We start from the raw sequence: 20,890 nt of genomic DNA, 5'->3' as shown, positions 1-20,890 counted from the left end.
ACCAACTACCTGCCAGGGATCTGCCCCTTGCGCTGGAGGACGTGCGTGCGGCCATCCACGACCATCTCCGAAAGCAGCACCCCGACCCACGCATCGCGGGAGGTGAGCGCATCGACAGTGTCACCGGCTGTCGCGCACTTACACGGTCACAACGTGCAATTATCCTCCGCGCGCGCATTGGCTGCGTGTGGCCCGGGGAACGACGGGTGCGTCACGGAATCGCGACGAGTGATGTGTGTGACGGATGCGGTGCAGTGAAAACACTAGAACATCTGCTCCTTCGCTGTTCCGCGTTCGCCGATGCTCGTCGCGATATGCTCGCGGCCTATAGGGCGCAGGGCATACTACCAGACTCCATCAAGACGCTATTGTCGCCGCAGGGCAGTGCGCGCACCCGTGAGCGAACTTTGGTGAGCCTCAGAGCATTCCTCGAACACACGGGCTTGACGTCCCGTCTGTTCTCCGTCAAGTAGTTACACGCAGTGACCGAACGCTCCGCGAGTTCTACCTTGAACGATTAATAACTGGACGCCCCACTCCAGTTGTAACCAACACCGTGCTGTGCGCGTGTGTGATTTAATTCCTCTAAAATGAACTAATCACGCGCACAACCTTCACACATTTCTTATTGTGTAAATAGTTTGTACATATTACTTCTCCCCCTATCCTCTATTCCTGTCCCCTCACCTCTTTCATTTCATTTCTCCATTCTGCCTGCTGTCCTTTATTTCCGCTGCCCCAGCTTAGGTGCTTCAGTATCGATGGCAGATGCCGGGGCTAGCAAAAATCTTTTCCTTCCTTTTTACTATTATTCTTAATAAAACCACTACCACCACCACCACCTCCCTCACCCTCACTTTTGAATCTATGGCCCCGCTCACCCTCGCCGTCATTTTGAAAAGTTAGCCGGCCCTCCCTCATCCTTGCCCTCACTTCCAAAAATTTGGTCACCCGCCCTTGCCCTCACTTCTTCGGCCCTCCCTCAGCCTCACCCTCACTAACAAACGTTTTAATACTTCTGGCGATACTACTGAGTACTAAACATATAGGACAAGCCACAAAGGCACTATTGGACGATTGACTGGATACTTATATTGTTGTGTGTGCGCGTGTACGTGTGTAGTTTGAGCTAAAACGCGCGACAAAACGAAACAGTTAGGAGTTGAGCCCCAAAATATCACTCTGTCTTGATTTTTGGCACGCACTAAATGCATACATGTGCCCTGCAGGCATTTATAGCATTTCATTGTTATATATAAGCACTGCTAAAATTATTCAAAGCGTTGCTGTGTGTTTGTACAAAAACCATGGTACGCCAAGAATATTAAAAAAAAACAGTGCAGTAGCGTTTAACACGACAATTACAATAACACATACAAGACTCAGAAAAAGTTAAATTTTGTAGGTGACCAAATTACCACAACCCGATGAAATTTGACATCACGGAAGCTTCTGAATTCCTCTGCTTCTTATCTCCCGCCATCTCGTGCGGTTTGCTGCATGCTCGTCTAATGACGCTTTCACGCGCACGGATAAAAGATCACGAAGACCACGCTTTCAAACTACAGCGTGAGAGACCGGAAGTTTAACACGCGGGAACGCGGGCAAGTGACGAAGACGACGACATTACAAGCACAGCTCGAGAGCTCGGCAGTTCGTTCAGGCAGGATGTTGAGGTTTCTCCAAAATGATTGTTCGTCTGAGGAGAGTATGATCCGACCGACTTCAAACCGGAGTAACACTTCCTCTTGATGTGCTCAGCCATAACTTGTTCTGTCTTTTAGAACGTTAATCTCTACTTCTCGCGTTTCGGGTCCCAGTGTTATGCGTTATAACGCAAACCGTGACACAGTGGTTTCCATAGTAACCCAGGTGGTTACATAACGGAATAAAATAATATGTCGGTAGCGTGATGCCCGAGCACCACCACTCAATAGGGGTGTGCAAATAGTACTTTTTCTAAACCGCATCGAATGCTAGTAGTGTAGCGTTGCTACCGAATCGAATACAGAAAGTTCGGCTGAAGACCGAATGGAACCGAATAATGAGAGAACCGAATTTAATACGAATATTTTGACGAATATTCAGTGAGCAATCGTGAAGAACAGCGACGCGCTGCCTTCGCAGTTATGGCTTATCTTATAAAAGAAGCAGCATTGATCTCACTCTCGGGGTTCGCAGCACAAAGTAAATGTATTAACTTTGTCACTGACATGTTACGCGCATAGAAAAAGTACCTTTTGCTCTTCTTACGGAACATAATAAACTAGCGCCACATCGTAGTGCATGCGACGGGCGAGGGCCTACGTATAAGGCATGGCCTCCGAGGTAAGGCATTAAGGCTGGAATTGCTGAACCTGCCTGGGCTTTGCTGCGTCGTCTAATCTATGATGAAGATTACGACCACCGCTACGCGAACTAACCGCACAGCGGAGCTGAACCTTCCATCCCGAGCATACCGATCGCGGCAGCATTGTAATGCGGCGTGTATGGTCCCTGTTTTTCGTTCGAATAATCGAATGCGAGGATATTCGATTTGGTATTCGAAATTTTCGAATATTCTCACACCCCTTCAACTCAAAACTAAACTATGTCGATCCGGCGTATATATCCTGTTCGTCTTTTTCTTCCTCCTCCATGCCATCTTCGTTGCTCTGTGAGCAATATGAATATGCGCCAGCTCAGGCCACTTGATCTCGACATTCGTGTAAAATTTGTAGGCCAACCGTTTTCCGCGAAATATTACGCGTGGTGCCATACAATTCAGCGTTTTGTACAACATAAACTGACTAGTTAAGATGCAGCCTAGCTGGCGGCAGGGATTCAAACCGGCAACCTAGGTACCCCCAATTCCACATCTTTAGGAATCCTCATAGGACAATTGCGGCTCATCCGTTTGCCACCGAGTGTTTGGGGTGGTGGCACACGATTTGGCGTTTCGTGAAGCATGAATTTACTAGTTCAGTTGGTGTCCAGCTGGCGGCAGGGATTCGAACCTGGGACCTATGTTATGGTTCTTAACGCACGATATTCGATCGCTGCCTCAGCATCGGCTCGTTTATTTGCGATGTGTTTCGTGTACTTTCCTAAAACCTTTTAAATAATTTAATGTAACTAGAATATATTTTCAATGTAATAAATACCATGCATTAAAAAAAGATGTGGCGATGGCGTAGTGGTCAGAAGCAGCGTTCAGCAGAATTTTTAACGGCGCCGCGCGTTCAGATCCCGCTCCCTTAGCTATGAAGTTTTTTTTTTATTTCTTTAGTGTCTTCACACATTGCGACGCCGGCTTTCCGCTGCAGTGAAGGTCTTATGCTGCTGCTTAAAATAAAACAATATTTGAAATGAAGTGGGTAGCTTAAGTTCGGCCTGATTAATGGTAATCACTGACTCCCCGAGTCTGGAGTAAACGATTCCTGTGGTTGCCACTTTGGTGCCCTAGCGCTTCCACTCCGTCGAAAAGAGGTTGTCCGTCTGTCAGAAGCTTGCTTCTACCACGTGGGCCACCTTAGTCACGTGACGTTGTGACGCCATCACATGCTGTCCACCGGATTGTGAGCAAGCTGGCCACCATGACAGTTCAATTAATGATTAGTCGCGAGTGATTTTTCAGGGTCAACATGGGTCTCACAAGCCCCACCAATGGCAGCACCTGCCACCGCAGTGCAGCAGCGCGTAGCACCTCTGCTCAGGAGCGGAATCTGGTCTCCCAGAGATCTGTGAATGCAAGGAATGACCAATTCTACAGCAGTACATGTCTGAAATGATGCGATATCACGAAAAATTACATAATATGATATATTAACAAAAGTAAGGCAGTTCAGGGCAAGTATAAGCATAGAAAGTCAAGATAAACCATGCAAAACCAGGGCTAATGGTGCAGCGCACGATAATTCGTGGTTAACCCCAGGCTAAACCACCCGTGGTTTTTTTGCTTGCGCGTCTACGCATTAATCAAATGTTGAGTGTCAATACCCTACCATGCATGCAAGAAATTTTGTTCATAAAATCAGGAGTGCGACTACGTGGCCACACGTGTAAACAGGGACAAAAATAAACCAAGAGATGTTCCAGTTATTTGGAGAGCAGTACAGCTTTTTCTTTTTTAATTCATCGTACAATGCAAGGCCAAGCAAGGGATTATTAAGAACAAGGTTGTTAAGCTGCCGCTTTATTTCCATGGTGAGGATATCTATAGTGGTTGGTTTTGCCCACCACATTCCTGCATCGCTTTCATATATACCGCAATTGCAGCGAAAATAGAAAGAAGATACGACTGTACCGAACTATTCAGAGTGTGAATAAAAAACTTCCACACCAACGCCGCCAGCTGGCTTGGATTTGACAGTGGAATTTCGTAGAAGCATTTTTTTACGGTGCAGCCAGTTCTTTGAAACCTCGCTGAGCTGAAATCCGACTGCGTTCCGGCGAACAAGGCTTAGAACATGGGAATTCAACAGCCTTACTAGGTATAATTTTTACATCTTTAACTCTACCCTCTGATCATCTGACAGACTCGGGGCTGATAATGAAAATGTTGACTGCAGCAACCACTGTTCCCGTTGGACAGGCAGCCACCTGCACGACACGGCCAGTGCCCCCTTATTAGCGCACTATACAGAGTGTTTCACCTAAGTCTTTACAACAATTTTTAAAAATAGGCTTTGTAAATTACAAGAGCGCTTTTTTCGGCATAGTATTCACAACGGTGTAGTACATCGCGGCGACGGAGAAGGTGTGCGGCACCCGCGTTTCGTGTTCGCCTCGTGTACCTCCAGACTAAAGCCCCTCCATGACGCTACCGCTTGGAAGAACGCAAATATAAGAAACGAGACCTTCCAGCTCAAGACACAGTTAGTACAGCGATAGGTCCATATGTACTACATTGAGTACCTGCAGGTTTGAGACATGATCAAGTGCAGCGTGTTGCCGGAGTGTACACTTGTTATGGCAGACACGTCTACTGCAATGAATTGGCAAGCACTGTGAGCGAAAATAACGTATCTCAACCCAGTGAGCTGTCAACTACGGGGTCATGGGCGTTGACCCAGCTCGTATCTGTTTGTTTGCAGGAGCAGACTGTGATGCCCTAAAGGATGAGGTCAGAGACCTGAAACGAAAGCTGTCGTTATCACAGCGAAAAGTTTCTTCATTGGAAAATGAAAACAAGAATCTCAGACAAGGTAACCTGTGCTTTTATTTACCAGAAATCACTGCTGGTTAAAGCTTACTTCCATGTAACAAAAACATGTATTTTCACGACATTGTATTGTACATGCAGGTATTTCAGACTACCTGAATGATGACCAGGTGACCTGCTTACAAAAAGCTACTATGCGAGGTTCAGCTTGGAGCTCTCAAAGTATTGCGAAGGCGCTCAAGCTGAAACTTGCTTGCCGGTCACAGGGATACAATGTGGCGCGAGAACTTGGGATTCCGCTCCCTTCTGAACGTACCTTGCAGCGCAAAATAGAGGGATTCAAGTTTGTCCCAGGAATACTGTCAGAGGTCATCGATCTCCTCAGAGCCAAGGTATGTGCCTTGTTTGTGAATATCCGGGACACACTCTTAATTTTTTTTTTCTGCTTCATAGATGGCCCAACTTTCAGGGCAGGAATGTCATGCAGTTCTGATGTATGATGAAATGCAACTAACTAAAAGCCTGGACTTCGACTCATCAACCAACATGCTGCTCGGGAGGCCATCTGTACCACTGGCCAACAGCGCACTGCCTGAGTCCTGCTATGCAACACATGCTCTTGTGTTTATGTTAGGAGGCATTTCCACCCGATGGAAACAAACTGTGGCATACGAATTCACCGGCCACTCTTTTCATGCACAGACTGTGAAGGAAAAGATCAATGCCATAATCTGCGCGTGCGAAGGTGTTGGTGTGAGGGTTCATGCTGTCGTCAGCGACATGGGGCCTTGCAACCAGGCTATTTGGAGGTTGTATGGGATAGGTATAACAAAGAACTCAAAGCGAGACTGCTATGTGCCACATCCGAGTGATGCATCTAGACGTCTCTATTTTCTTGCCGATGCACCTCACCTCTTGAAGAACATTAGAGGCCATCTCACTAAAGGGCACAAGATATACCTCCCAGCTGATGTGGTACAGAAGAACAATCTTCCCACAGCCGAGGTTTCCATTGAGTATGTCGAACAACTGATAGAATTGGAAGCGGAGAGTGAGTTTCGGCTTGCTCCAAAACTAAAAAAAAGTGCCTTAATCCAGGGCACTACGAAAAAATGAAAGTTGGCCCAGCGTACACATTGCTAAACCACGACACAGCCGCTGCAATTTATTACCACGCAAAACATGGGAACCTAGACAAAAAGGCAGAAACAACCGCCTGGTTTATAGATAAGGTCTATAGCTGGTTTTCCTTAATTACATCCAGAACAAAAAACCAGGCTGAGAGACATCTGGGTTTGCAAGGAGAGCTGTTCTTCTTAGAGGTCATCAGACTTTTTGAGGGATTGAAGATATCTGCTTATGATGGCTCATGGAAACCGGTGCAGACAGGTATTATTCTCACAACCATGTCAGCAATGCAGCTTCAAGAGCATCTGGTGGTGAAGGAGAAGTTTCTGTTTGTTTTGCTGTCGCGTTTTGGGCAGGATGCACTAGAAAACTTTTTTACTACGCTAAGAATGAAGAATGCTGTTCCTTCACCACGAGAGTTTAAATTTGCATTGCGCAGTGCTACGCTTTCTCAATTTCTGCGTCCTAACCCCAGAGGCAGCTATGCATGTTCGGATGGTGAGGCACTGGTAGGGGTTTCACATTTCACATTTCACATTTTATTTATTCCACATTTATCCTGTTACAGAAAAAATGTGAGGGCAAGGACAAAAAGCTGCTAGTTAAGCAGCTTCACTAAGGCCCTTGCCCCCTTTGATGGCAGCGTACAGCGGTTTCAAATCACACAAAAATTTACACACAATGATTAGATTAGTTTCTGCAGAAGTTCTTGCACTACAGCACAAAATACGATCAAATAATATTTTACGCGCGTACACCAGAAAACATTATACCGAGTCAGCACACGCACACACACACATATATATATAAAAACTCTATACATAAAAATTTATACAACATGTGCATACTTCAAAAATGATATCTGAAACAAAGACAAATGTATTTATACAGAAATGTTTCATTAATTACAACATGGAAATGCCAATCCTTAATCTATTGCTTCATACTGTTAGATTCCTAAAATATTTAACGAGTGCGGGTCTTGACGCTGTTCTTATGTCCATGTCTGTGTCTTGAAGTGTGTTTAATAATACTGGCAAGCGATGTTCCAATCTATTTAAACCGTTATTTGTGCGCGAAAAGGGGACTAGCCAAATGTTTCTGTGTCTTATGTTGTAAGGAACATCCCAAGATTGTCTGAGATGGCAAAGCGAGAGAAAGCATGTATTGGATTTTGCCAACGAGATTTTATACTTCATACTTAAGTTTAAATTGTATAGATGTACTGCAGGGACTATATTATATGTTGAGAAAAGCTCTATTGTATGGCCATCATACGGTAAGCCTGCAATGTGACGGATTGCTTTCTTCTGCATTAAAAATAGCCGGTGTATGTTCGCCTTTGATGTCGTTGCCCAAACAAGGCTACAGTAATTGATGTGTGGGGTAAATAAGGCATTATATAACATTAGCTTTATCTTAGGTGGGACAATGTAACGAAGTCTGCACAGAACGCCACAGGCCTTGGCCAAGTTGCGAAGCACATTTGTTACATGTGCATCCCAATTTAAATGTTCATTAAATACTACACCTAAGGTTTTCACCTCACGTACAGTATCTATTTTTTCTTGGCCTATCTTTAAACAAATACCGTAATCAAGAATTTTTTGCGCAGGTCGAAATAGGACAGCCTTGGTTTTTTTCGTATTTATTTCTAATGAATTTACTTTACCCCATTCTAACAGTTTACTAAATGTTATATTACCTAAAGACGATAATTCACTAGCGTCCTCTGACTGAATAAAGAAACTTGTGTCATCGGCATAGACTACAAAGAATGCCTGGTTGCTTATTGTTACTATATCATTTATATAGATAGTAAAAAGAATGGGTCCTAATATACTACCTTGTGGCACTCCACAAGATATATTGCGTAGAGCTGACGACTCCTCTTTTAGTGAAACGCTTTGTTGTCTCGCGGACAGATAGGATAGTAAAAGGGCAAGAGGTATTCCACGGAATCCGTAATGTTCAAGCTTAGAAAATAGGGTTGTGTGGTTAATTCTGTCAAATGCCTTGGAGAAATCTACAAAGGCGCCTAGTGTTAATTTTCGTTGTTCGAAACCTTTAATAATAAATTCCTTTTGTGTGAGAAGGGCCAGTTCTGTTGACATACCTTGTCGGAAACCAAACTGCTGGATGGATATTATAGAATGCTTATCACAGAACGATACAACTCTTTTGCAGATGACTTTCTCCAATCCTTTTGATATGACAGGCAGCACAGAAATAGGCCTATAATTTGAAAACTCATTTTTGTCTCCCGACTTAAACAGAACAGTGACTCTGGCTAGCTGCATTTTTTGTGGGAAAACACCAGTAGTCAAACAGCTATTGAAAATATGTGTGAGAGCAGGTACCAGGAGCTCGAGCACAAACTTTATGGGGCGGATAAGAAGGCCATCAATATCACGCGCTTTGCTATTCTTCAAAGACATAAAAATAGAATACACTTCATCTGGAGTAACTGGATCAAAAAAAGCAGTGTGGGCATTCGGTAGACCCAAGTAGGACGATGCTTTATCATCATGGTTACTGTTCGCTAAAGTCGTAAAGTATTCATTAAACTTATTTGCTAGTTCTCTTCCTTTAAAACTTTGATTATTGACACTAATTTCGAGGTCTCCACTTTCGTGCGTATTGCGATTTAAAAGTTTATTTAATTCACGTCAGAGAGCGTCTCCCCGAGTTGCAACGCGACCAAAAAGATTTTCAAAATAAGTGTGTTTGGAGTTGCGTAGCACTTTTGTTACGCTGTTTCTGTATTTCTTAAATGATATGAAGTCATTGGGGTCTTTTGTTTTCAAGAACTGAAAATACATCGCATTTTTTTCACTAATCATTCTAATACATTCGTCAGTGAGCCATGGTTTCCGACATTTTTTGCGTTTTTTGACAGATTTGTACTTAAAGCAATCTGTGTAAGCACGTTTAAGCAAACCCAAGAATATGTCGTAGGCATCATCAGCAGTAGTACACTCAAGCGCAGATGTAAAGTCAATTTCCTCAACTGCAGTTCGGAAACGTTCAAGCGTTTTTTCATTAATTTCTTGAACTACAAATGATTCACAAGGCTTTTCGAAGTTTTTACATAGCTCACCGGGCTTACAAAACATAAAAATAGGCAAATGATCACCCAGAGCTGCCGTTATAACGCCGGCTTTGATACAGCCTTCCGGATTATTTGCGATGAATATGTCAAGAAGACTTTCAGAGTGACAAGTGATGCGTGTAGGCTCTGTTATAACGGTTGAACAATGAAAAGTGTCCAGAAGCAGACACATACGTTGCGAGTTCAGAGTAGGCTGAAGCATGTTAATGTTGCAGTCACCACCGATGGTAATGTGCAGTTTATTCAAACACGCGAAATTCAGGAGCCTTTCTAAGTAGGCAAAAAATTGATCAGTATTCCCATCTGGCGGCCTATAAGTAACGACAAATATAGATTGCTTGCATTGGAGCGTCAGAGTCTCGTAATCGGGAGTAATAGCTGTGAAGTCGGGGAGCACTACGCATGGCAACTGTTCTGATATCAACTGCATTACTCCCCCACCACGCCTGCAGGGTCTGTTTAGGTAGAAACTCCTGTAGCCTGGTAGACAATGCACTTCTTCTTGCGTTTTATACCATGTTTCGGTTACCATTATCATATAAAACTTGAACCTAAATTCATCAAAAAATGTTGTTAGTTCATCGTATTTGTTCCTTGCAGACTGCGCATTAAAATGTAGAAAGGCAAGGTGCGCACTGTCTTTCGGGCAAGCGATATTTTTCGGTGTGTTCATCAGCACGGGGAAAGAAGATGCACTGAGTAGCGCAAGAGGTGCTTACACAATCTTTTCCAAATCAGCTTCGCATGAAATCCGGATGACACGAGATGTCTCCGTTTTCCGCGCGAAAACTTTGCCGCCTTTTGCCCATGCAAAACGCCAGCTCATTGCCTTCTTTTTTGCGATAGTCTTTACTAGCAGAAACTTAAGCTGAGGACAAAGGTGTTCGTTCACAAACACCGATGCCTTGGTTGAAAATCCTAGGTCTTCGGTGTTTAGTTTCTTGCTGCGTGCCTTGTCAATCACTTGGTTTCGTTTCGCACGGCTGTTGAAAACGGCAACAATGTTCTTGATTTCGGCGTCGCTCCAAACAGGAACACGATGACGCACCTCGATATCCTGCCTATCTATAGGCTCACCCACTGCGTCGCCCACTTTAGCAAGCAGCTCTTCTAGGTTTTCATTATCCTCACACGGTACACCCTTTATTTCAATGTTCTTGATCCTAGAATACTGATCTTGTTCAGTTACTCTAACAGAGTTGTCGTGCACCTGTTTTCTCAGATTTTCAAGCTCCTGTAGCAATTCTTCATGAGATTCTTTAAGTGCAGCATTTTCCTTTTTTATTTCGGCGCACTCTTGTTTCATTTCTTCGTAGTCTTTGTTGATGTACTCTAGGCTATTTTTTAGCTCCCTCAGTTCCTTTCGGAATTCACGCTTTAGGTCCGCAATTTCTGTCATGTCGCAAACAGCACGCAAAGCACTACACGTATCAAAAACGTCACCGGCAGCAGAGGCAGGGCAGAGGACAGTGCAAAAGAAAAGATACAAAAATGACAGCTCAAACCTGCGATTCAAGATGAAAGAATAAGCGTTGTTGCCGGTCCACTGCCTCCGCTGCCAAATGACCAGGATGGCGATGTTGCAGTCCTTTTACAGCCAGGCGACGTAGCTGTGCTGTGATGCAGTGCCACGTGATGTCCACCACGTGATGTCGCAGGTATGCAGGGGTCCTTTTGTTGGCCGGAAATCAGCCCAGGCAGTCCGGTGGTCCACACTATCAGCTGAAAGCGCTCGGGGCAGTAGGCGTCTGCGATTCAAGATGAAAGAATAAGCGTTGTTGCCGGTCCACTGCCTCCGCTGCCAAAGCTTGTTCGGCTCAGACAGAGCCGAACAAGCCTGCTCTGGTGTCATACTACACCCTACAACGGACTCCTTGGAGGTAATGAATGTTGAGGAGGGTTTTATGTACATATGTGGCTATGCAGTTAGCCAGGTGAAGAAGAACTTTAAGACATGCCATGATTGTGCTGCAGCCATCACAGGTAGCAGTCTGAACCTCCCCGAAAACAGCTGGTTACGTGTCAAGTCTTTTGTGCCTGGTAGCATGCCCCTTGTATCCCCATCAAAGGCAGCACTTGAATTGTTCAAGTTTTGTGAAGCTGCCTTCATGTTGAATACTGAGAGCATCCTTAACAACAGGGCTACACTGGAGCACATTAAGAAAGAAATTATGACACATATATCTACAACAATACCATCTTGTCACAGTGTGCCCCAGAAGCTCGTGACCTGCTTCTTGAGAACCAGAGTCCATATTTTCTGCAAGAACAAAAATGAAACTATATCGAAACAACATGACTTGGGACCGAAATGTGGGAGCAAGAGCATTGGGATGCATCAGGCTGCCAGTGCAATAATGTGAAGGTCATCATCATCATCAGGCTAACTACACCGACTGCAGGGCAAAGGCTTCTCCCATGTCTCTCCAATTAACCCGGTCCTTTGCCAGATGCGCCTACCATATGCCTGGGAACTTCCTTATCTCAACCCCCCACCTAACCTTCTGCCGCCCCCTGCTACGTTTGCCTTCTCTTGGAATCTACTTCGTTACCCTTAAAAGAGCAGAAGAAAAGGTTTGCGCACAATATTATTATTATTAATTAGCGTCGAGCACCGGAGCTACATGGCAGCATGGCTCGCCCGCTCTAACTCGAGCAGCACAATTGGCAAGGAGGTGGTCAAGCATTTTGTCACTGAGACCGCTTACTGGGCAGAGGTGTTGAAGCGCGTAGTTGTTGTAGTTAAGCTTCTAGCTGAACGCAGCCTAGCGTTTAGGGACAGTGAGGAGATTTTTGGTTCACCGAGAAATGGCAATTATATGCGAGTGCTTGAGGCCATTGCCAAGTTTGATTCCTTTCTAGAGGAGCACATGAAACGCTATGGGAACAAAGGAAGAGGTCACCCATGGTATCTGTCAAAAACCATTTGGGATGAATTTATCGACCATATCGCAAAGGCTGTCAAGGAACGTCTCGTTGACGAAGTGAAACATGCAAAATACTTGTCTTTAATTGTTGATTCGACTCCAGACCTTACTAGCGTTGATCAGCTGTCATTTGTTTTACGATACTGTTTAAATGGGAAAGTATACGAACGCTTTCTTGGATCTGTTCCAATTGAATCACATACCGACTTGTACCTTTTCGATGCCGTGATGTCGCTCTTGACGACCAATGGCATCTCAATTGATGACTGTAGGAGCCAAGCTTATGATAATGCGAGTAATGCGTCAGGAAAATACAAAGGACTGCAAGCTCAAATCAAACACCTGAACGAATTGGCAGTCTCCATTCCGTGTGCTGGTCATTCACAGAACTTAGTTCGCGCGTGTAGCGCTGACAGTTGCCTTGAGGCAGTCAAATTTTTCACTCTAATTCAGAGACTGTCTGTGTTCTTTGCTGCCTCACCTAAGCGATGGAGGTATCTTTTGGACAGCATGGGCAGAACTGGCCAGCAGCTTGTTTTCAAAAGTTTCTCCGAGACCAGGTAGTCAAGACACAGTCAATCATGTAAGGCCGTTCTGAAAATTTTCAATGCAGTCTTGTGTTGCCTTGAAGCTATATTCAGGAACGAGAAAGAAAACGGGGACACTGGGAACGAAGCGCACGCTCTCTTCAAGAAAATTACAAAACTAGAGACTGCATTCATGGCGATTTTCTGCAGTGAAATCTTGGAGCGCTTTGACAAGACGAGCGTAGCACTTCAGAAACCAGGCCTAGACATTCCAACTGCTGTAGACCTGCTGAGCTCTCTAGAAGGCTTTGTTAATTCTTTGCGACCTCTCTTTGATACCTTCGAAGAGAGAGCACGCACGCGATGTACCAATCAATGTTATCTGGATGAGGGCAAACACATCGTTTTGAGTAAGCACCGGGACTGAAAAGGCGATAGTGCGCTACAAGGTAGAAAAAAGTTTATCGTAGAGACCTCCACTGTTTTACTAGACAGTCTAGGCTCCGCTTTGCGAGTGCGAAAGGCTGCCCACACTGAACTCTGCGAAAAGTTCGGATTCTTAAAACCGGTGACAGAAGTTGGGAGCGAGGCCTCTCTGGCACAGCAGGCTGAGAAGTTGGTGAAAACCTACAAAACTGATTTGGAGCCAACATTTTGTGCTGAAATCGTTAAGTTTGCGAACTTTCTGCACAACTCTGTGTGCCAGCACACGAGTCCCCTGAGTATAATCAAGTTGCTACACGAAAGAAAGCTTATTGATGTGTTTCCGAACCTTGCTATTGCTTTGTGAATGTACTTCAGCATACCCGTGGCAAACTGCGAGACCGGATGATCGCTTTCCAAGTTGTCGCTGATAAAAAATTGCCTTCTCTCGAGCCTCCTTGACGACAAGGCGAACTCGCTTGCTATCATGTCCACTGAAAGTGACCTCCTCTGCGATCTATCCTTCGAACAGACTATATCTGATTTCGCCAAAGCGAAGGCGCGAAAGATGCCATTTTAAAAGAGGACTGTTTGCGCTATAGTACATGAATAGTTCCAATAAGTTCATTGTGTCGCCTCCCAGCCTGCACGTTGCCAATGAAACGCTGAGAAGTGTAATTCAAGATATTCAAATTTCCGTTGTTCGTCTTGTTTGTTCCACTTGTGATATTTAGCGTGTTTATAAAGGACTGTATTTTTGTTGTTTTTGCTAGTGCCACGTTTATTTGGTGTCGTCCTTGCTTGTCTTACCTTTAAAGAAAATATTTTCAAATAGTGTTCTTTAATTACAGTTCCTAAATTTTCAACTGTATTCTAGTGCATTTTTATGGTGTTTGTACTGTCTTAAGTATTATATATATCTATTGCATATTTATAGAATAACACGTATAACGATGGGCCCAGGGTCTTCATTTTTCTTAATCCGGCCCTGGTATTCCTTTAACACTTCCAGTACCATGCTCGTAATTGTGAACTGCTGTTCCCTTGCTATGCTGGTGAGCATTACTTTGGTTTTCTGCATGTTAATTTTGAGACCAACCATTCTGATTTGCCTGTCTAAATCATTGACCATGCTTTGCAATTTATCTCGCGAGTGACTCAGCAAAGCAATGTCATCAGCGAATCACAGATTATTAAGGTATTCTCCATTAACGCTTATCCCCAACTGTTCCCAATTGGGCCTCGGAATACCTCGTGTAATCAGGTAGTGAATCGATTCAGGGAGTGCATTAAAATTGCTATTGTTTGAGGGAAGAAACTGTGCTTGAATGCGTTTGTTTTAGGAAAAAGGGGCTGTAAGGAGTGCTCCTTGCTATGGCGGGTCCTTCGAGCAGTGGAGTTCGTGAGGAATGAAGGGGGATAAATGCTGAGCTTACCTGCAATAATTTTATGAAGGAAAGAAATACGGTTAAGTTTTCTGTGCGTACGGAGCAACGGAATGTTATTGTCTTTCATGAGCTGTGTTGGGGAGTCAGAACTTCTATATTTATGAAAAATGAAGCGTACTGCCTTCCTCTGGATGAGGTCTAGTTGATAGATATGTTTCTTGGTGTGCGGGTCCAAAATTTCAGAAGAATGTTCAAGTTTGGACCTGACAAAAGTTGTGTAAGCCAAATGCTTAATATTTTTATGAGCATGTTTTAATTTACATCTCAAGAAACAAGGCTTAGAGAGTGCTGCTGAACAGATCTCAAAAATACGAGTGCCCCAGGTTAATTGGTTAAGAGCAATTCCTAGATATTTATTTTGATAGACCTCTCTAATGTGGCTGTAATGCATCTGTAAAGCTGTTGTCGCATTTTTTTTAACTGTTAATGTCTTGATGTATTTTGTTACTGTTGCTGCTTGTGTTGTTTGGATGCCTGTACTTTTTTCATTGTACTCACTCCTGCTTCGAGTCAACCTACTCTGCAATATATTTTAATAAATAAAACACAGACAGTCACACTGGTCGAAGGGTATTTGGATTGTAAATGCCTTTGACGGTCATTTGCAGCTTTTTTCTTGAGCTGTATGTCACTACAGTTATTTCTAAGCTTCTTGCTGTCATGTTGAACTTCAAATTTAAGTTTGTGGGAATTATTAAATGATGGAAAAAACAAGATGTGTACTGTATTATTTGCATGCTGGTTCTGATTGAGGTTTTTGCCCGTGTGTAAGCAACAGTTATTTTAAGTTGTGTATGCCGTGCCCTACTACTTCAGTTCTGCACGATCGTACCCCCTTAATATGGAAGCTGCGTTTCCTAAGAAAAACTGTCCTTAAAGCGGTTGTGCATAATAATTCATGTAGAAGAACAGTTATTCAGAAAGAGAAACTTCCTGATGTACATTTTTTGTACATGGTGGGGCACGGTAAAGTGAAAACTGGACAACATCTTCAAGACCATTAGCAGAAATGCATCACCCTGATTTCAGTTACCTGTAAAACAATCCAGTGCTGTTCGAAGCACCTAATGGCCTATAAGAGTTGACTGCTTCTCGTCATGTGATGTACCTCCTACTATGCCTGTTAACCTCCCATGAGCTGCTAGTGCCTATCTGTGGATGCGCTGTTGGGCAAGTTTGTTCAGTGCGATGGATAGATAGGTTGCGCAAAAGGGGCGTTAACAAGTGATGGCAAGATGGGCTGAGCGGAAATTTGACTTTATTCGAGGAGCAAGCACATTTAATTATTTTTGCCAGTAGAGGATCAAAAGGGTATGAAAATCAGATAGGAAAAAGTGGGGTAGAGGGGACTGTCATCACTGTGTGTGAGAAAATGTTTTTCCCTGTTATAGTCTGATGTGTCACTGACACATTCTGTTGCCTTCTTTTTTCATAAAATATGCTTCCTTGCGCTTTATTTCACTTGCGCAGAATCTTTCTTCTGCCAGTAGAGGCTTCCATTTGAGTGCCAGGCAATGCGTCGGTAGGTGCGTTGCTCCTGGTCTCTAATTGACCTCTCATGCTCACTAAAGCCCCTCCATGACGGAGGGGCTTTAATGCTCACCAATGCAAACACTGATACAGCAACCTATCTGTCTTGACGAGGACACATTTGCCCGTGTGACGACAAGTCTTTGTCGAAACGTTGGCTAACACCAGAGGCTTCCCCTCAACACTTGTTCATTTGCATTGTGCTCTGAGCATTCCACCTTCCAGCCCTTTCCCTACTATGTATACTCTGGCACATGACCGGGAGATATGATGTACTACGTCAGCATGGCAGTATACATGGGGTTCTTGCTCACCGCAGCCTTTTTGTGCTTTTTTACCTTCTTGCGCTAGCCATCGATCCATTATACCTCTCTGTACTCTGGCGGTAGATGGCTACTGAATGCAGCTTTCAACAAAGAACAAGCTACACAGAGGGTTTTCCACGTATTCATTCATGAAATACTGCAAATGGCAAAGCCTGTCGTCTGGGCAGCTTGGCACTTAAAAAGCATGAAACCACAAAATAAAAGGCCATCATTAAAATGCTTACATCGCGTTTGCATTGCATTCCGATAGTGTACAGCTCTCAAGTTACAAGAAAAAAAAAAAACATCCAGTTCGGGCAGTGGAGAATTTGTTCTCATCGCTGTCCATTAATGCGACGAATGTACGAGCGCTAATGGGCTTTGTGCATTTTTAGACGGTTCACTGTCCAGATAGCGAGTTTCAATATTAACGAGGTGCAAATACATTAACGAAGTGGCCTTCATAAAAAGTGTCTATAATTTAAATCAGCGTAATTAATGGGGGTCGCATTAACCGAGCATGACTGGTTATCACGAAAGCAAGGCGCCAGCAAAAAGCACAATATCGTGTGACGTCTTTCAAATGCACTTTTCTTTCTGTGCCACTTACAATACGTTGCCCCTTTAGAGTTCACTTTCCAATACATCGCTACTCAAAATACATCAGTATTGTAGCGCTCAACATGCGAGCAGCCGAGGATCATGCGAAACAAACGCGCAGGGCTTCCTAGGTGCATCAATTCTGCGTCAGCAGCACATCGACCTAAATATGAGATTGATAGACGGGACACAATGCAGACTGCCCTCACATGGCTGCAGGGCAGCACAGGGCCAGTGATATGAGCTACTGGTTAAATACGTTTTGCTGTCGTACCTGAAACAAATTTTTAACACCGATGTAGCCGCATCAAAACAGCTGGCAGACAAGGCAAAAAAAAAAATGCTCCCGTTCGGACATCGCGCACATCGTTTTTCCGAGACGTTGATCTAGTGAATATAAATCTGTGATGCAAGCACATAATTCGAGAGCACCGGTGTTTGCGAGGTGCGAAAGCGTCCCACGGCATCAACAAGCAGCGGCTCCGATCCCTGTCCCTCGGCGTCGGTCAACTTCGTGGTTTGAACGCTCAGAAATTTCGACGCTCTTCCCACAGTGTAATAATCATCGTATGCGGACACAAACCACTAGCGCGATGTGCCTCTTTTTCCGACACTGTTTAAAAAAATAGCACCAAAACAGCAATACGACGATGGATGAAAACAGCAGCGATGCAACGCAGCCACAGCCTCCAAGCACAACATCGCACCGAGAACCGAAAAACAAAATGGCAGCGCTTCCGTTCTAGACCGGAAGTCGGAAGGTTGTGTGAGAAGGAAGAGCCGTGGGGGAGGGGAAGTTGGCGGTACTTAAACTGGTCGGAAAAAAACGTCATGGAGGGGCTTTACTCCAGACTACAGAAACTGCGTCTTCCACAGGAACCTTCACTCTAAGAAAAACCGTTTTAAACCGGGCATTCATAACGGGCAGCACAGAAAAAAAAAAATATATTAGTCCGGAATACGGTGCGGGCCGCCTCCCTCGCCCTCAGACAATGTATCTTGCCCTCCCTCACCCTCACCTTATCATATCTTCCTCCCTCGCCCTCACCTCACCATATTTTTCCTCCCTCACCATCACCTCACTGAGGAAAATCCTCATGAGGTGAGGGTGAGGGCGCCCTCATCATGGCTCGCCCTCGTGAGGATGCCCATCTCTGCCTGTCAGTACAGTGCGCTGTGATTTTTTTTTGTTCATCGCCGATTCCGAGTCTTCAAAGAAGCTTGCAACAATCTGGTGAAGATGGCTGACTATAGGCGTTTAGACCTGAACGAGCGTTCTTAGACAGTTTCAGCTTGACAGCTCCGCTCAGGATGCACCTGAAGTTGCGATCGCGGGAAGTAGTGGCGCTGTAGTCGAGCTTTTCTACATCGTCTCCTGTCGTGGCAGTTCGGTTCGCTGCAGGAGCGACTGGCTGTTCGTTTTTCGAGCTGGACGCTTTGCCTGGATTTTGCTCGCAGTGATTGTGAAAACTTCTTTTTGGTGAAATGGGTGCACTTTGTGACTTGTAGCGAGTGTTACATCTGTCATCCAGCTTTACGCCTGCCTGCACAAGTGACAACAGAAACGACGCCATAGGTCAATATTCTTTTCACACCGCCTCAGGATGACAGCACCGGGCTAGGGCATCGAGCAGCAACGCAGGGCAGGCGGCACACCTCCTGATAGATGCGGAGAAACCCTTACGCTCGGAGAAAATCAAGGCGGTTACTCCCCAACTTGCAACCAAGGCGTTGTTAACCAAGGCATATATTTTGGAACAAATATCTGCAAGGACCATCATGGTGTCAAACCGGGGTTTATGGCTTCACTTCGGGTTTGGGTTCACGCTTTTCCTGTTCAGTTCCGGGTTCGAATAGTTTCGAACCGCATCAATCGGGTTCAAGCCCGTTCAGGTGCAAAAAATTCGGATCATACATAGTTTTTCAGTCAACCTTGTTTGCTCTTCTGTGAAATTGGTATACAATTTAAAAAATTGAGATATTTGTTTTATGACAAAAACCAAATGAACACCAAACTAATGTAAATCTGCTATGTATACGCCAGAATACTTCTGGTGAGGGTTGTAAAACAAAATGCTGGTAGATTTTGCATCTAAAAAACCACCCAGCATCAACAGTTAATGAGACCCCGTCGTTCGAGTAATAGATCTCCCCTGAGGCTTCTACCAGTCGAGAATTTCTCCTGCGCAGAGTATTTACGCGGTCGCCGAGAAGATCCCCTCATGAGTCCTTTCCCCTACTAAGAACTATAGAGAGAGCGACCTGTCCTGAGCAGACAGGAACGTTTCTGCCGCATCAAAACCGACTTGCCAGTAACCCTAATGGCGCACCTCCAAAATGCATCTTTTGGGCAGTCCTACACAAGCACCCGGACCCTCTACCGCATTTATGAGAATGAGCGGGTAACGCTCGCAACCGCCCATCCGCCATCCAGCAAGAGCCCCGTGGGTACAAGAGCCCCGTGGGCAGTCCCTAATAAACAAGAGCTTACTAAACGTACCTTCTTTACATCATGTGTTGAACATCGCCTTTTGAATGCGCTTTACGCATCTTGACCCCCTATAGCTTAGCATGTTCAAAAACACCGCAAACTTGGCTTCTCGCTAGATCATTGTGGAATTAAATATTTGGCACCTATGCTGGTGAGGTCACCCTCTTTTGTTCTGATACACAGAGTGGGATGAAAGAAAGCAGGCTTGGATGGGTTGGGAGCACTTTGTGTCTGCACGGGCACAAATTCGAAATATCTTCGTTGCGTAATTTTGTAAGTGCTCAATTCTCAGATGGGAAAGGAATATGTGCTGCATTAGATTTTTTTTACTTTTCTGGGGCGCTGTGAAAGAGAGCCTATGCATCGACAGAATTTCTTTCTCCCTTCATAGAGTATGGTGAATCTGTCGCGCGCTTTTTGTCCGCCAGCTTGTTTAAGGATTTTTATTTTTAAGACAAAAAACAACCACTTCCTGGCAGCTAGGCTTAATTGGGGAGAAAGTGCTCATCGGTCTTTTCTCACATGGGCGTGAGAGAATTGTGTGCGGATGCATTCGGTTTCCTCACTCTTCTCTTTTCCTTCAACACGTGTACGGCCTATCCAGAATGCAGATGACAAAGGTTCTGAACGTTCATTACTTCCTCTACCCATATATGCCTGCAGCCTTACCTAGCCTTTCTTTATTTCGATGCATTAAAGCGAGTTCAGCGGATCTAGGTTCAATCGGCCGCAAAAACCTTTTTTAGACTCAACTGCAGCCTTATGTCGTGCCATCGCGCCAAGAGGACGTTTGGGGCACACTTTTTTTGGGACACACTTCAGCAGGATCTTGAAAGGGACATTGAGATCACGCCTTACTCTTTCTGCCTGCAACGGAAGATTGCGGGTTTCCGTGTTAGCTTATGGTGTTCATAGGACTGCTTAGAGTGTACAAAAGCCGCACGATGAATAAACAAGCTGCGTATGCTCAATACTGGTTTCCCCTTCCTGACGTGTGCGCCTCCCGGAATTTTTATGTGCGGACGGAGTAATGCAGTCATGTTGGCGTGAGGCCAGATACTGGATACTATATGGGGGCCTATAACAAACGCCTAGTAAAACTGCGTTAGGTGCTGCGTGAAAGATTAGCCACAACATTTCGAGGTCGGATGAATCTTGTATTAGGGAACATGATAAATCTTGGCTGACAGCAATGAGCACCCCCCTTCCTCGTGAATCTCTACGATCTTTCAGAAAAACTTGAAAGTATGGTAGAT

At 44.6% G+C, this 20,890-nt stretch overlaps 1 long non-coding RNA gene across 1 annotated transcript; it reads left to right on the top strand.

Annotated features, from left to right (window-relative positions):
* The first annotated feature begins 5,119 nt into the window (after nt 1-5,119).
* LOC144122194 (uncharacterized) lies at nt 5,120-15,422 on the top strand. Its single transcript, XR_013312838.1, has 3 exons — nt 5,120-5,186; nt 5,285-5,535; nt 14,273-15,422. It is a non-coding gene; the product is annotated as an uncharacterized LOC144122194 (long non-coding RNA).
* Nucleotides 15,423-20,890: the final 5,468 nt, after the last annotated feature.

This window comes from Amblyomma americanum, chromosome 2 (genome assembly GCF_052857255.1).
Source record: "Amblyomma americanum isolate KBUSLIRL-KWMA chromosome 2, ASM5285725v1, whole genome shotgun sequence".
Taxonomy (NCBI): domain Eukaryota; kingdom Metazoa; phylum Arthropoda; class Arachnida; order Ixodida; family Ixodidae; genus Amblyomma; species Amblyomma americanum.
The sequence above is the reverse complement of the archived record's forward strand: the minus strand, read 5'-3'. Positions and strand labels throughout refer to the sequence as shown.